General features: G+C 40.7%; 1 protein-coding gene across 4 annotated transcripts in view; it reads right to left on the reverse strand.

Moving 5' to 3' along the window:
* The window catches only part of arhgap24.L (Rho GTPase activating protein 24 L homeolog), a 366,864-nt gene that overhangs the window by 49,090 nt on the left and 303,007 nt on the right, over positions 1-14,767 (reverse strand). The window lies entirely within an intron of this gene.

The following is a 14,767-nucleotide window of genomic DNA, read 5'->3' on the forward strand; positions in this document are numbered from 1 at the left end:
TTCTTTGCATGATTAATTGGCCTCCTTGTACCTTATAAATGTTTCGGCTGTACCAGCTAACTTGAAAGTCTTAAAAGCACGTCTTTTCTTACCCACCTCAACACCAACGCTTCTATTGAACCAAAAAGGTTTTGCTTTGCAAAGATGTTCCTTGCTTACAAGTGGAATATACTGACAAGTATATTTATTAAGCAGCATTTTAAAGACTTCCCATTTTTGTTCTGTGTTTAACCCTGTGCTGACTTACCTTGTGCTGACTTATCTGAATTCATATACACAAGTCTGCTCAATCACACGAAAACAAAATATATATAACATTTAGGGGTAATTTACAAACACAACAGCAAGTGTGGGTGCTCTAAAATGAATGCAATGGAGAGTGAATATATTGATTTAATATATTAAATCAACTTCTGTCCAAACAAGCTCTTGCATGGCTGTGTCTACTGATGCTGGCGAATCATGGAGCTAGAGCCACAACACGTTGTGCGAAGTCAATGAGTCAAATGTAACCTCCACATTGAACATGGTAGACATAGGCTTCCCCCCCTGGACTTGTACTTAATAATACATTTATTCTATTGCTATATATATATATATATATATATATATATATATATATATATATATATATATATATATATATATATATATATATAGTGGATAATGTACCCCCTACTGTAATTTATAAAGATATTATGTTACCGAGGAGTTATGTGACCATATAAAAGCACGAGGCCGAAGGCCGAGTGCTTTTATACAGGTCACATAACTCCGAGGTGACTTATAATATCTTTATAAATTATAGCAGGGGGTACATTATGTATTATAATCTACATTTTCTAGGTGCAGTGTCTTGATTCCTAAAGATGTCTGGCTTTGCTTTATGAACTACAAAATTAGCCTGTTTTGCTTCTGTCCCACTTGCTGTTCTACAGTACCTGTAGTTGAATTCCTAGTTTTGTTCTACCCTTGCCTTCTTGCCTGCCATGGGTAACATCATAGGAGAAAGGCCAGGGAAGGAGGGAGATTGAAGGTGGGAGAGAGAGAGGTTATGCAAAAACTGGGAGGGTCGGTGGAAAGGAGGGGGGCAAGAACAGAGGGAGACCATGTGAGGGGAGGGAGATCGGAGAGGGTTCCTAGACAAAGTGAAAAATGGAGAGGCAGGTAGTGAAACTTGAGACAGGGGGTGTGAGAGAGATAATATGAAGAGGAAAGGGAGAGCAGTAAGGCATCATAGGATGAGGGAGCAGACGTGGATGTGCAGGGGGGAGCGAGAAATGAGACCGAAGCAATAAGGGGCAGTATCCGAGGAGTGAGAAAGTTTCCATTCTTAGGGGATAGAGGGCTGAGTTTTGTTCGCTTCTGTGAGACCCCCTCAATCCCAGCCTATCCCTCCTGTGCCCAGGAATAACCTCAGCGCTGATCATTCACACGCTTACTTGTCTTTTGGAGCACAAGCCTTTCTGCTGCTGCTTCCCTTCCCTGCCTGCATTGCCATTTGTTTCCTATTAGATTTATTTGGCTGAATGCAAAGTCCATTGGCTGCTGATATATATATATAGTATATCCCCCTCCATGCATTAGAAGCAGCAACAACAGCAGCAGGGCTACTTGGCAGCCCGACCACTGTGTTAGGCTGCAGCAGTCACTCAGCACTAAACAAGCAGCGCTGCTCCTAACAGGAGGGGGAGGGTGATTAACGCCATATTAGGTCAAACCGCACCTCCTTAGATGTCTCCGGCTGACAGTGCTGCTCCCCTGGCTGGGCTTAGAGGTTTGGCTCTCGTGAAAGGAGGAGCGCTCCGTGCTGCGTGTGCTGCGTAAGTAACATTTAATCCTGGCAGTCAGATGGGAGGGGAGGAAGAGCTGCAGGGAGACGGAAGTGCTGAGCAGCGGCGGAAGTGCTGACTCAAACAAACGGCGCGTTCTGACGTCAGAACGCGCCGTTTATAAGGATATAATTTACAGTCTGGTCCCATAGGGAAAGGACCAGACTGTAGATTATATATATATATATATATATATATATATATATATATATATATATATATACTGTATATATATATATATATATATTCTTTTGTTTTGTTCTCTGTTATATGAACACATTTTTTTAAGATTTCCATTAAAGAGCTGCCACAAGATTAAGCAAGGTTTAAATCCTGGGGTTAGCACCCTTCAAAAATGGACCATCCCAAAGCTATTCAGCTAAGTTTGCTGCCTATTCTCATGCAGTACCATCTTAGTTCTGCCCCTTCCCTCAGTAAGCTTCCTGCTCCTCCACTGTGTGAGGAAGAAGAAAATCAGAGTAGGTGGGCATCTGACAAAGTGTGTGTGTATTGTGTGTGTGATAGAGAGTATAAATGAACTTGTGTATAGCTGTGTAAATACTTATTTTCAGATTAAATCTTATAGGTGCAAGTTGGGTGTTAATTTGCGTACAACCATTTTCTCCAGGGCATTTGCCACAAAGCAAAATGGTTAGGGCCGAGAGATAAGCGAAGGGCCTCATGGGATTGTTGGGGCTAAGTTTAAGGTGTTAATTAGTGGGCAGGTGGGCTAGTGATTTAGCGATTGGCTGCAGGTGCCAGGGGTAGGGGCGAAGGTTATAAATACCATTGCAGCAGTATAGTCGGTCTTTTGGGATCTGCGCCGGCTGGAGCGAGCTTCCCCTCCACCCCTCCCTGGTGAGTTTATATTTAAAAATTTAAAAAAATAAAAAAAATAAAAATGTTGTATAATGCTGTTATTGTCGCAGTTATTTAGGGGGTAAATGTCGCCCAAGTGGGCAGATAGTTTCTGACTGTATGGTGGTTCCTGGGCCTAAAGGCAAGGATTATTAAATGTGAACAGTGTCAATGACGTTAAAGAACTGGTGTAACAGTGTCATTTCATTTGTTAACCCCTAAATAAAAGCAGCGACCTTTCCACCATATACTGTCTGTGTATGTTTATTTGGGTATTTGGGGTATCGGGAATGCCTCATACAATCCCATGACCCCTTCAGATCCTTGTCCAACTGACTCATTGAATCTTTTAACTCTATTCAATTCTCATATTTATATTGATATTTTCACTCTGATGATTTTTCTTCGCAATCACCTCTCAGTTTCAATTACCCTTATGCCTCCTGACTTCGGTATGTGCAGGTAAGTGTGTAAAAAAAACGTGCACTTACCGTTTTTGTAGCAGGAGGATCGCTGGAACCGATGGAGGCAGCCAGAACAGCGTGTCTGCAGAGTTACTGCGCAGCAGGAAGTGTGTGTGCGGCTGTGCAGGAAGGAAGAGGTGAGTATGCCGCAGAGCGCTATTTCCAGCGCATTTGCGACTTTGAAGTTGGATCTGCGACAATCGTGTCGCATATCCGACTCGAAAGCCCCCAGCCTTGTTGCCCAGGGGGCTGTCAACCCTTCTGACTCTCTGCGGAGGCGGCAAAAGCCGCCGATGCAGAGAGTAGGGCTCAGCTGCAGGAGAACGTACAAGGTACGTTCTTGGCAGCCTGAGCCCTGAACCGCCAGCACGTACGCCGTACGTGCTTGGCGGTTAAAGGGTTAAAAAGTAGATTAATAATCAGTTTGTCCACTCTCAGTCCACATGAACATTTTTATTTCTCTTGAATGTAAAGCTTTGCTTTGGTTATACACAAACTAGCATGCTGGCTATTTTATCTGATGGGCTGACTTGCTAATGGACAGGCCAAAGGTACTGATTTGACTAATAACGTTGGTTGCATTAACACAGGATAATGTGTTTGTAGCTATAATGCTGCATAGCTTTGTGAAAGTGCAAAAAAGTCAAACTGTAAATCCAGAGAGCAGACACCCTTGACCCTTTTTTTAAAAAAATACTCTAAGTTATACACAGTTATAAAAGAATTCAAAATAACCTTGTAAACTGTGTGTTGTTTGGTCTCTTATGCAAATCCTGTGAATGCACAAATGAATACAGTTAATCTGGACAAACACTGCAATATTCGCTTGCTTTGACGAGGTAACTAAATGAGCATTTCTAAGCCTGATTAGGCCACCCACCTGCTGGGCCAAATTGGAATGATCCAAATGATGGTAAAGTGTCAGTAACAGAATAGAAAAGCATAATGTATGCAATTTGTATTACCTTATATATTATAGAAACGCTTTGTAGGTTCTGAAACCAAAATATTGGTGCAAGTATTTTGTGTGATTCCTTTTCCTCCTTGCCCCCCCCCCTGGAAAGTTTCCTGTGGACACCCATGATGGTAGACACAACTTGCACCCAAAAAAGCAAGCTAAGTTTCATCCATCTTGATGCATAATGTCAGAATTCAACTTCAGTTACACTGGAATTGGAAGGGAAAAAAGACTGCGAGACCTTTTATGCCTTTATAAATACACAGCTCATTAAAAGCATCCTGTACCCTCATTTATTGCTACACAACAAAAATAATATTGTTAGAAGTTTAAAGGCTAAGTGGTGTATCAAGATTTTCAGTGTAATTTCCAGCTACAATATGCTACAATATGCTTACAGTCAGGGCCGCCATCAGAAATCGCAGGGCCCTATATGACAAAATTTCCTGTGTCCTAAGTTACAGTATCACTGCAGCCATCAGCAGTTATCTATTGCTGCCATGGAGGAAGTGTTAAGAGTTCAAGGGATTTTCCTCCCTTGGAACTTTCTAGGGAGCACCCCTATTGCAGCATAAGGTTGGACTTGCTGAATCACTGCAATATAAAATGCAATTTGCCTGCAGTCTAAGATTATTGTACATTGCTTCTTTATTTAGGTAACAGTTGAAAGCAAATTCATTTTTTACAGCCACTTTTTCTAGAAGAATGGCAGGCAAAACTCAATTTTTCATATGAATGTCACACTGACTATGTGACTACGTTAGTCGTATGGACAATTTAATGTAGCAGTTATGGTGAACGGGCTAGGGATCAGAAAACGGGCTAACACTCAATGTGCTTGCATTTAGCTCATGTAACAAGCTTGTTATTGTAATTATTATTATTCACTATAAAAGCTAGATATTTTTTTCAGTAATTTTCTCAGCACAGCAAACCTGCTTTGCTTTTGTTATAACATGACAGTGTTTTATGTCATCTGTTATTTTATAAATTTAAGAAATCATTAAAGAGAAAATGACTGCCTGTTTTATAATGGCATCTAAAAAGTAATAAAATCTCTATTATTTATTATTATGTCCATGTCTCTTTTCTTGGCTCTTTGCTTGTTAATGTAAAGGAAAGAATGTTCAAGACACGTCTCATTATGAATATATATATATATATATGTAGTGACATGCTACTCGCCTGCACATAGACTTTTTGGGGTAATTAGCATTTGGTAGCGACAGGGACACCAAGGCTTTAGATAAAAAACTGTTTTATTTGGCACTGGGCATTCCCAACAAAAGACAACAGAAAATGCAGTTCAGCAACTTCAATGCACAACATTCAGGGTACAGTTCAGCAACTTCAATGCACAACATTCAGGGTTTTCCACCCTCTGGGGAATCACCATCCAGGGAAGCTCTTACCCTTTTGAACTTCAGAGCATTCGGGCTTCTCACTCAGCCCTGCTGGCTTCCCCTCCTGGGGCTCAGGCTTGCTAGCCTCTGCCAGTCCCTTCTCCCCGCCAAGGATTTAGGCTCATCAGCCTCTGCAACACTCTTGCTGGCAGCAAGTAGTGATGTGCGAATTTGCCTCCGGCATTAAAGTCTATGGGCGACACAAAAACGCTCATCCGTAGCAGCAAGACCCCTTCTGGCAGTGCTATTATGTGTCTTGTTTTTAAACTTTTTTGTATTAACTGATGAATGGTATAAATGTGGAGTTGTGGTGATTAATGGATATGTATTTGACAATAGATTTGTTTGTATATGTAGGGATGTATAAAATAGCCACCCCTAGTTAATACTGGCAGGCAGATTCTCAGTTGTTAGAGGGGGCCTATTTTCTGATTATGCGCCTTTGTTCCTACAGTGACCAGTATATGGCACTGTGTGATAGTATAAAAAGGGCTGTGACAATGTGCTCAGGGTCCATTTTAGCTTGAGCCCTTCCCTGTTCATTAGAATGGGAAGGGGCAGTGGAACTTAAGATTTGCCCTTAGTAAAGTGGGTAGTTATACACTTTCATAGATCACTCTAGGAGTGATAGATAGGTTATATAGTTGAGCAGCTCAAGGCTCCAATGAGGAGAGTCAGAGGGATTAAGATCCCGGGTACTACTAACCCAGAAGTAGGGACTAAGTGCATAGACTCAGGGCTGTAGATATTCCCCTGCGTTCCACTTAGGAAAAAGCCTGAAAGCTGGGCATACTACTTAGTTGCTGTTTTACTGTGTGTTCCCTTTGCCTTCAGGGATACTGTGAGTATACACTATTTCTTTGTTGGTCTATGTTCTGTCCATGCTTATAACTCCTATGTGGATTGTTCAACTAAATAAACTCAGTTGTTTGTGTAATCCTAAAGAACCACTGGTGCCCAATCCTTGTGCATTAGCACATTAGCATTAGCACGTTGCAACTTTTTTGCCTACATGAGCTAATGAGCAAATAAAATTATAACACTGAATAATCACCGTTATTATCAGAGTGCTGCAGTTACTGGATAATACACACACACACACATATATATATATATATATATATATATATATAATATGTCAGTCTTTAGTTCGGCAATAAAGCATTTTTTTCAATTTTAAGTCCTGCGAGTGCGGATTTTGGAAACATGAAATATATATATATACATACATGTGTGTGTGTATATATATATATATATATATATATATATATATATACACATACATTTCTCTTTGGGTAGGGCAGCACTCCGCTTCTTGTGGAGTGCAAGGTAAAAAATGTTCCAGAATATAGTAAATCAGACACCAGGATTTGTTCAAATCAAGGCAATTGTATTAGAAAATACATGTACAATCGACGTGACGTTTCCCATCAGGGACAGTTCCCATCTGATTTACTATTACTATTCTATTACTTCATTATGCATTTTACAAAGGGACTAAGTTTTACCTGCAACTTACTAGCTGCTTTCAAAGTAAAACTCCCAAACTTGGCTGCCCTTTTATTAGACACCAGTGGGATCACCTGACTATAGCTGGGAAGGGTGGGAGCTACAACATGGAGCTGGTCACTGCTCCTGTATAACTACAACAAACAAGGGAACTGGCCAGATGACTTTGATGTAGTTGGCCAGCTTAAATATATTGCAATATATGGACAAACAATCCCTGTTTTGTTAAAAGGGTAAGACATTTTTCAGTAGCAGTACGCACAAAATGTCTCTGTCTTAAATATATTGATAATGGGTTGAGTGCAGATTACTCTTGTATTTGTCTATATGTATTTTGTGGCCACAGCCTCATTGCACCCCCGCCTAATGGTTTTAAAAAATAGTGGTGAGCACAACTTTCCTTTGTTTGTTATATATATATACAGTGGTGTGAAAAACTATTTGCCCCCTTCCTGATTTCTTATTCTTTTGCATGTTTGTCACACAAAATGTTTCTGATCATCAAACATTAGTCAATGATAACACAAGTAAACACAAAATGCAGTTTTTAAATGAGGGTTTTTATTATTTAGGGAGAAAAGAAATCCAAACCTGTGTGAAAAAGTAATTGCCCCCTGAACCTAATAACTGCTTGGGCCACCCTTAGCAGCAATAACTGCAATCAAGCGTTTGCGATAACTTGCAACGAGTCTTTTACAGCGCTCTGGAGGAATTTTGGCCCACTCATCTTTGCAGAATTGTTGTAATTCAGCTTTATTTGAGGGTTTTCTAGCATGAACTGCCTTTTTAAGGTCATGCCACAACATCTCAATAGGATTCAGGTCAGGACTTTGACTAGGCCACTCCAAAGTCTTCATTTTGTTTTTCTTCAGCCATTCAGAGGTGGATTTGCTGGTGTGTTTTGGGTCATTGTCCTGCTGCAGCACCCAAGATCGCTTCAGCTTGAGTTGACGAACAGATGGCCGGACATTCTCCTTCAGGATTTTTTGGTAGACAGTAGAATTCATGGTTCCATCTATCACAGCAAGTCTTCCAGGTCCTGAAGCAGCAAAACAACCCCAGACCATCACACTACCACCACCATATTTTACTGTTGGTATGATGTTCTTTTTCTGAAATGCTGTGTTACTTTTACGCCAGACGCGCACCTTCCAAAAAGTTCAACTTTTGTCTCGTCGGTCCACAAGGTATTTTCCCAAAAGTCTTGGCAATCATTGAGATGTTTTTTAGCAAAATTGAGACAAGCCTTAATGTTCTTTTTGCTTAAAAGTGGTTTGCGCCTTGGAAATCTGCCATGCAGGCCGTTTTTGCCCAGTCTCTTTCTTATGGTGGAGTCGTGAACACTGACCTTAATTGAGGCAAATGAGGCCTGCAGTTCTTTAGATGTTGTCCTGGGGTCTTTTGTGGCCTCTCGGATGAGTTGTCTCTGCGCTCTTGGGGTAATTTTGGTCGGCCGGCCACTCCTGGGAAGGTTCACCACTGTTCCATGTTTTTGCCATTTGTGGATAATGGCTCTCACTGTGGTTCGCTGGAGTCCCAAAGCTTTAGAAATGGCTTTGTAACCTTTGAAATTGAACTCAGGGGTGATAAACCACAGTTAAGTTATTTTTTAACAAGGGGGGCAATCACTTTTTCACACAGGCCCATGTAGATTTGGAGTTCTTTTTCTCCCTTAATAACGTAAACCTTCATTTTAAAAACTGCATTTTGTGTTCAATTATGTTATCTTTGACTAATAGTTAACGGTTTTTGATGAGCAGAAACATTTATGTGTGACAAACATGCAAAAGAATAAGAAATCAGGAAGGGGGCAAATGGTTTTTTTTTATATATATTATATATATTCTTTTTTTTTTCATAGATAAAAAATATTTTGCATTGTAACATAAAATTTTAGTGAAGGAGCCATTTTAGCACAGATAAAAATAGATATTTTAGATTCATAATAAAGGAGCACAGGGAGCATTTAGGCCCCAAAGTATGAGAAACAGTCTATACCACAATACTCCTACATCTTCTAAATGGAACATAACAGGTTAATTCACTAGGCTGACTCCAGCAAAAATCATTCCGCTCCACAGAAGCAGAGTAAATAAAACTAAATGCAAGTTTAAAAAATCAAGTCATAAATACACTGGGCTGCTGTGTATAATATATTTATGTACAAAGCATAGCACAAATGTATCCTACTTCTCTAGTATTTGAAGGCTAGGAAAGCTTTGTCTATAAACATGGCCCTTAGATACAGGAAGAAGAACTGCTACAAAGCTATGACTTACAGCCAAATACTTCCCTTTCTACTACATTTATTTCATAGTAATATATTCACTTTCTGCAGTTATGTAGAAGACCAGACTAAACAGCAGATCCCTGGAATGCCAAAAGAACTTCAAATGCTCCAAGCTGTTCAGGAAACATTTAATTTTTTTGTTAGCAAGTCTACATTCTTTTTTTTGCTCAAACCTCTTCTCTCATTCCTTCCTGAATCTAGTTGGTGACCATTTATCTGTTAAAACTTGCCTCATCCATTCCTTCATTTCTAAGATGGAGCAAAATGAAGCAGCAGATATTAAAACATTTAGGCTGGAACTACACAGTGCTTCCTTCCGTTCCTGCGCGATTAGAGGAACGCAAACGTAGAATCGGATATGCTGAATCTAATGCAAGTGATACAAATGTTGCATCTGCAAACTTATTGCTTCTGTTACAATCAGTTTGTATATGCAACATTTGTATAACTTACATTAGATATGGCGCATCCGACGTGACGCCTGCGCTTCCTCTCATGGTGTTGGATCGGAAGGACGCGCACTGTGTAGTTCCAGGCTTAGAAACATCTATCTTGTATATATATATATATATATATATATATATATATATATATATATATATATATATATATATATATATATATATATATATATATACATATATATATGCACACACACAATATATGCATATACTGTACTTTGAAGCATGAAGCATCATAAGGAACAGATCACATCAGAGCCCTGTCCTTATTGCCCTCTAATATGTTGTCCCTACTGATATTTGATTACACTTTCATATCTTCAACAATCTCCAACAATCTATTCAAGATAACAGCAAGCTGAACTAAATTGTTTTGGTTAAAGGACATGTAAAGCCTATTTCAGTAGGGGTAGTGTAACATTTCCATTAAATAGATTGCTAAGTTTTCCCTTTGCTTTTAGAGAAAACTGCACTGGCCCTTGGAATAACTACAACTAAGCACTGCACTGACATTTTTTTACATCTTTACAGCTTCAGCCCTTTGATTACTTGCGATCATGCTTTGACCTGCACAGAATGGTAAAACTTGCTTGGTTTGCTCTACTGCTCAAATAACAATTTGCTCAAAAGGATGCCTGAGATGCAGGTAGAAAGGTGTGTGAATATGGCATTTTTTTAAATAAAAACTGTGTAAATAGATAGGCTGTGCAAAATAAAAAATTTTTCTAATATAGTTAGTTAGCCAAAAATATAATGTATAAAGGCTGGAGTGACTGAATGTCTAATATAATAGCCAGAACACAAATTCCTGCTTTTCAGCTCTATAACGCTGTGCTTGAAGGGGGGCCACATGGTACATTTCTGTTCAGTGAGTTTGCAATTGATCCTCAGCATTCAACTCAGATTCAAAAGCAACAGCTATGAACCATGTGGCCCCCTTTTAAGTCTCCGATTGGTTACTGCCTGGTAACCAGGGTAACCAGTCAGTGTAAACCAAGAGAGCTGAAAAGCAGGAAGTAATGTTCTGACTGATATGTTAGACATCCAGTCACTCCAGCCTTTATACATTAAATTTTTGCCTAACTAACTATATTAGAAACATTTTTTATTTTGCACAGCATATCCATTTACCCAGTTTTTATTTTTACACTGAACAATTCCTTTAAGCTCCTTATGCAAAGCCAGTGATTGTCTCTTGTGAATACTCTTTCTGTAAATCAGCAAATGATGACATCAGTATCCACCGTTTATTAGGATATAATTTACAAGATATTTATGTCTTTTTGTGTATTATAAGCATATAATCTACAGACCAAGTAATTCCCTATGGGCCAGACTGTAATTTATATCCTTATAAACGGCACGTTCTGACATCAGAACGTGCCGTATATAACTTAATGCGTCAGCAGTTGTCACTGCCGCACTCTCCCTACAGGTTTTCTTCCTGCCTGTCTGCCTCACTTCCCCACTTCCGCCCTCACTGTGCGCGCTCACTCGCACCTCCTATTAAGATCTTGCTGCCTTTTCTTACCACTCGGTTCTCCTTTTGTCTCCCACCCTCTGCTGCTTGCTCCCTCAGTGTCCTCTTCTGTTTCCCCTCCATGTAGGGTTGCCACCTGTCCGGTTTTGACCCGGACAGCCCGGTATTTTGAGGGGCTGCCCGGGTCTATACTTCCTGCCCGGTTTTCCAAATAAGGAAAACCGGGCGGGATTCCCTTGATTGACACGGCGATCGGCCAATCGCGGATCGCCGTGTCATAGCCCCGCCCACTGATGCCATGGGTCCGCCCACTGACGGCCCTCGTGTTCCTTCTGCGCTCCGTCTGCCTCTCACTCACAGTTTCGCTCCCCCTCCTTCTCCAGGCACACTCCCTCTGCCCCTCCCACACCGTCACTCCTCCTCACACCTCTTGTTCTGCTGCTGCTCCCACCCTCCAGGTATCAAAATTCAGTTCACTCCTCTGTCCCTCCCTCCCACGTTCCTCTCCAGTCTTTTGTCCTCAGCCTCAATCTCCTCTCTCCCTCTCTCCCTCTCACCCTTCAACTCTCAGTTCATCTCTGCTGTTGGCTTCACCCCTGCATCTTCGACCCTTCATGCTTTTCCCCTTCTGTCACTTATTAAAGGGATGGTTCGTCTTAAAATTAACTTTCAGTATTTTATAGAATTACTCATTCTAAGCAAGTTTTTAATTGGTCTTCATTCTTTATAGTTGTTAAATTATTTGCCTTTTTCCTCTGACTCTTTCCAGTTTTCAAATGGCAAGCCTGCTGTGTAAGATTGTTAGTACTGTCAATTGCAGATCTCATGCCTTCAGCTATAACTAATATCCCTGCCCCTAATAATTTACATATGAAAATAAGGATTCAGTTCGGCCGGACAGAAGGATTTGGCCGAATCCGAATCCTGATGAAAAAGGCCGAATCCCGAACCGAATCCTGGATTCGGTGCACCCCTACTGTAAACACATAGAGGCAGCAGTAGCTCTGGATTCTGTTCTTTTGACTTTGAGTTGACTTCAAGCAGGCATCACATATGACAGTTTAGTGATTATTAAAGGTGCAGTACTCCTTGCTTATTACAAGGTCCAGCAAGCTGTATTTTTTTTTTTTTTGCTGGATCATGTTCTTGTGTTACTTCCCTGAAGTTATCTACTTAAACAATCTCCTAAGTATTAACAGGAGTAAAACAATACTTTAAAGAAAATGTTAAAATGCTGCTATGTATGTTTGCAAATGCAATGAGTCTGACTGTTAAAATGGAAGACCTGGAGGTACTGGAGGGAAAATATGATGTGAATGAAACAACTCAGATGCAGTTGAACTGCAGACTTTCAGCTTTAATTCAGTGGTTTGACTGCATAAAAATGTGAGTAACTAAAGCCTTTTTTAACACAATCACTTCATTTCAGGGACTCAAAAGCAATTGGACAATTCAAAAAAATGAAAATAAAATGTTCATTTCTAACACTTGGTTGAAAACCCTTTGCTGGCAATGACAGCCTGAAGTCTTGAACTCATGGACATCACTAGATTCTGAGTTTCCTCCTTTTTCATGCTCTCCAGGCCTTTACTGTAGTGGCTTTCAGTTGCTGTTTGTTTGTGGGCCTTTTTGTCTAAAGTTTAGTCTTCAACAAGTGAAATGCATGCTCAATTGGGCTCAGATCAGTTGACTGACTTGGCCATTCAAGAATATTCCACTTCTTTGCTTTAATAAACTCCTGGGATGCTTTGGCTGTATGTTTTGTGTCATTGTCCACCTGTATTATGAATGCCTCTGAATCAATTTGACTGCATTTCGCTAGATTTGAGCAGACAGTTCACCTCAGAATTCATTCGGCTGCTTCTGTCCTGTGTCACATCATTGATAATCATCATCGAACACTAGTGTCCCAGTGCCACTGGCAGCCATGCACACCCAAGCCATCACACTGCTTTCGCCATGTTTTATAGAGATGAGGTATAATTTGGATCATGAGTTGTTCCACTCCTTCTCCATACTTTTTTTTGCCATCATTTTTGTAGAGGTTGATCTTGGTTTCATTTGTCCACAGAATGTTTTTTCAGAACTGTGTTGGCTTTTTTAGACGTTTTTTTAGCAAAGTCCAATCTAGCCTTTCTATTCTTGAGGCTAATGAGTGTCTTGCAACTTGCAGCACCCTCTGTATTTACTTTCATGCAGTCTTGGTAGAATTGGGTATTGATATGCCTACCTCCTGGAAAATGTTGTTCACTTGTTTGACTGTTGTGAAGGGGTTTCTCTTCACCATGGAAATGATTCTGCGATCATCCACCACTGTTGTCTTCCGTGGACGTCCAGGTCTTTTTGCGTTGCTGCGTTCACCAGTGCTTTTCTATCTTTTACCAAACTGTAGATTTTGCCACTCCTAATATTCTAGCAATTTCTCGTATGGCTTTTTTCAGTTTTTCAGTTTAAGGATGGCTTGTTTCACCTGCATGGAGAGCTCCTTTGACCACATGTTTTCTGTTCACAGCAAAATCATCCACATAAAGCACCTCCCCCCCCTCAAATCAACTCCAGGGCTTTTATCTGCTTCATTAATAATGACATAATGAAGGAATTGCCCACACCTGCCCATGAAATAGCCTTTGAGTCAATGGTCCAATGAGCCCCTGAAATGAAGTGATTGTGTTAAAAAAAGGCTTAAGTTCCTCAAATTTTTATGCAATCTTTTTCCCCCACTCATTCAAGATGCCAAAGTTTTTCTTCAATCCTTCTGCACAGTCTTTAATCCACCTGGTCAGGTTACTACCGCTTCATCACGTCTGCTGCAGATTCGTCAAGGGGGTCGGAGTGTCATGAATATGCCATAGACTTCCATACCCTTGTGGCTGAGACAAATTGGAATAATGAGGCCTACCATGCTGCCTTTTATCAAGGACTTTCTACCCATCTAAAATACAATTTGGTCTCACGTTATCTACCTGAACAGTTGGAAGATCTTATTGCCCTGGTCATTAAGATAGATACCAGAATTGGTGAGCACCAATCTGACAAGGAAAGAAGCAAGAAATTTTAACCCTTGCTGGCTCCACGCTTTCAGAGACCTTTCCTCCCCAGCGCACCTGCTCCATCCCCTTCTACCTCCTCTGAGGAACCCATGCAAATTGGGGGAGCTCGTCTGTCTGAACAAGAGAAGCTTCGGAGACCTAATGCTGGGTTATGCTTATATAGAGGGGGCAAAGCTCACTTTGCTTACAACCAGTCCAGTGAAACAGGGAAACTTCCATGCCTATGCAAGTTTGGGGAGACTCACCTGGGCGGAATTGATCCCTATCCACACCAATCCTCTCATGGTTTCTGCTTCCTGTACAGCTTCAAGTCACGTCTAAGATGATCATGGCTCAAGCTTTCGTTGACTCAGGGGTGGCTGGGAACTTCCTTGATCAGTCATTTGCTGTACTCCATGGTATTCCTCTGCAAACCTTGTTGGCCCCTCTCCGGGTTCTGGCGTTTGACGACAGACCACTATC

Source organism: Xenopus laevis, chromosome 1L (genome assembly GCF_017654675.1).
Source record: "Xenopus laevis strain J_2021 chromosome 1L, Xenopus_laevis_v10.1, whole genome shotgun sequence".
In the NCBI taxonomy this organism is placed as follows: Eukaryota; Metazoa; Chordata; class Amphibia; order Anura; family Pipidae; genus Xenopus; species Xenopus laevis.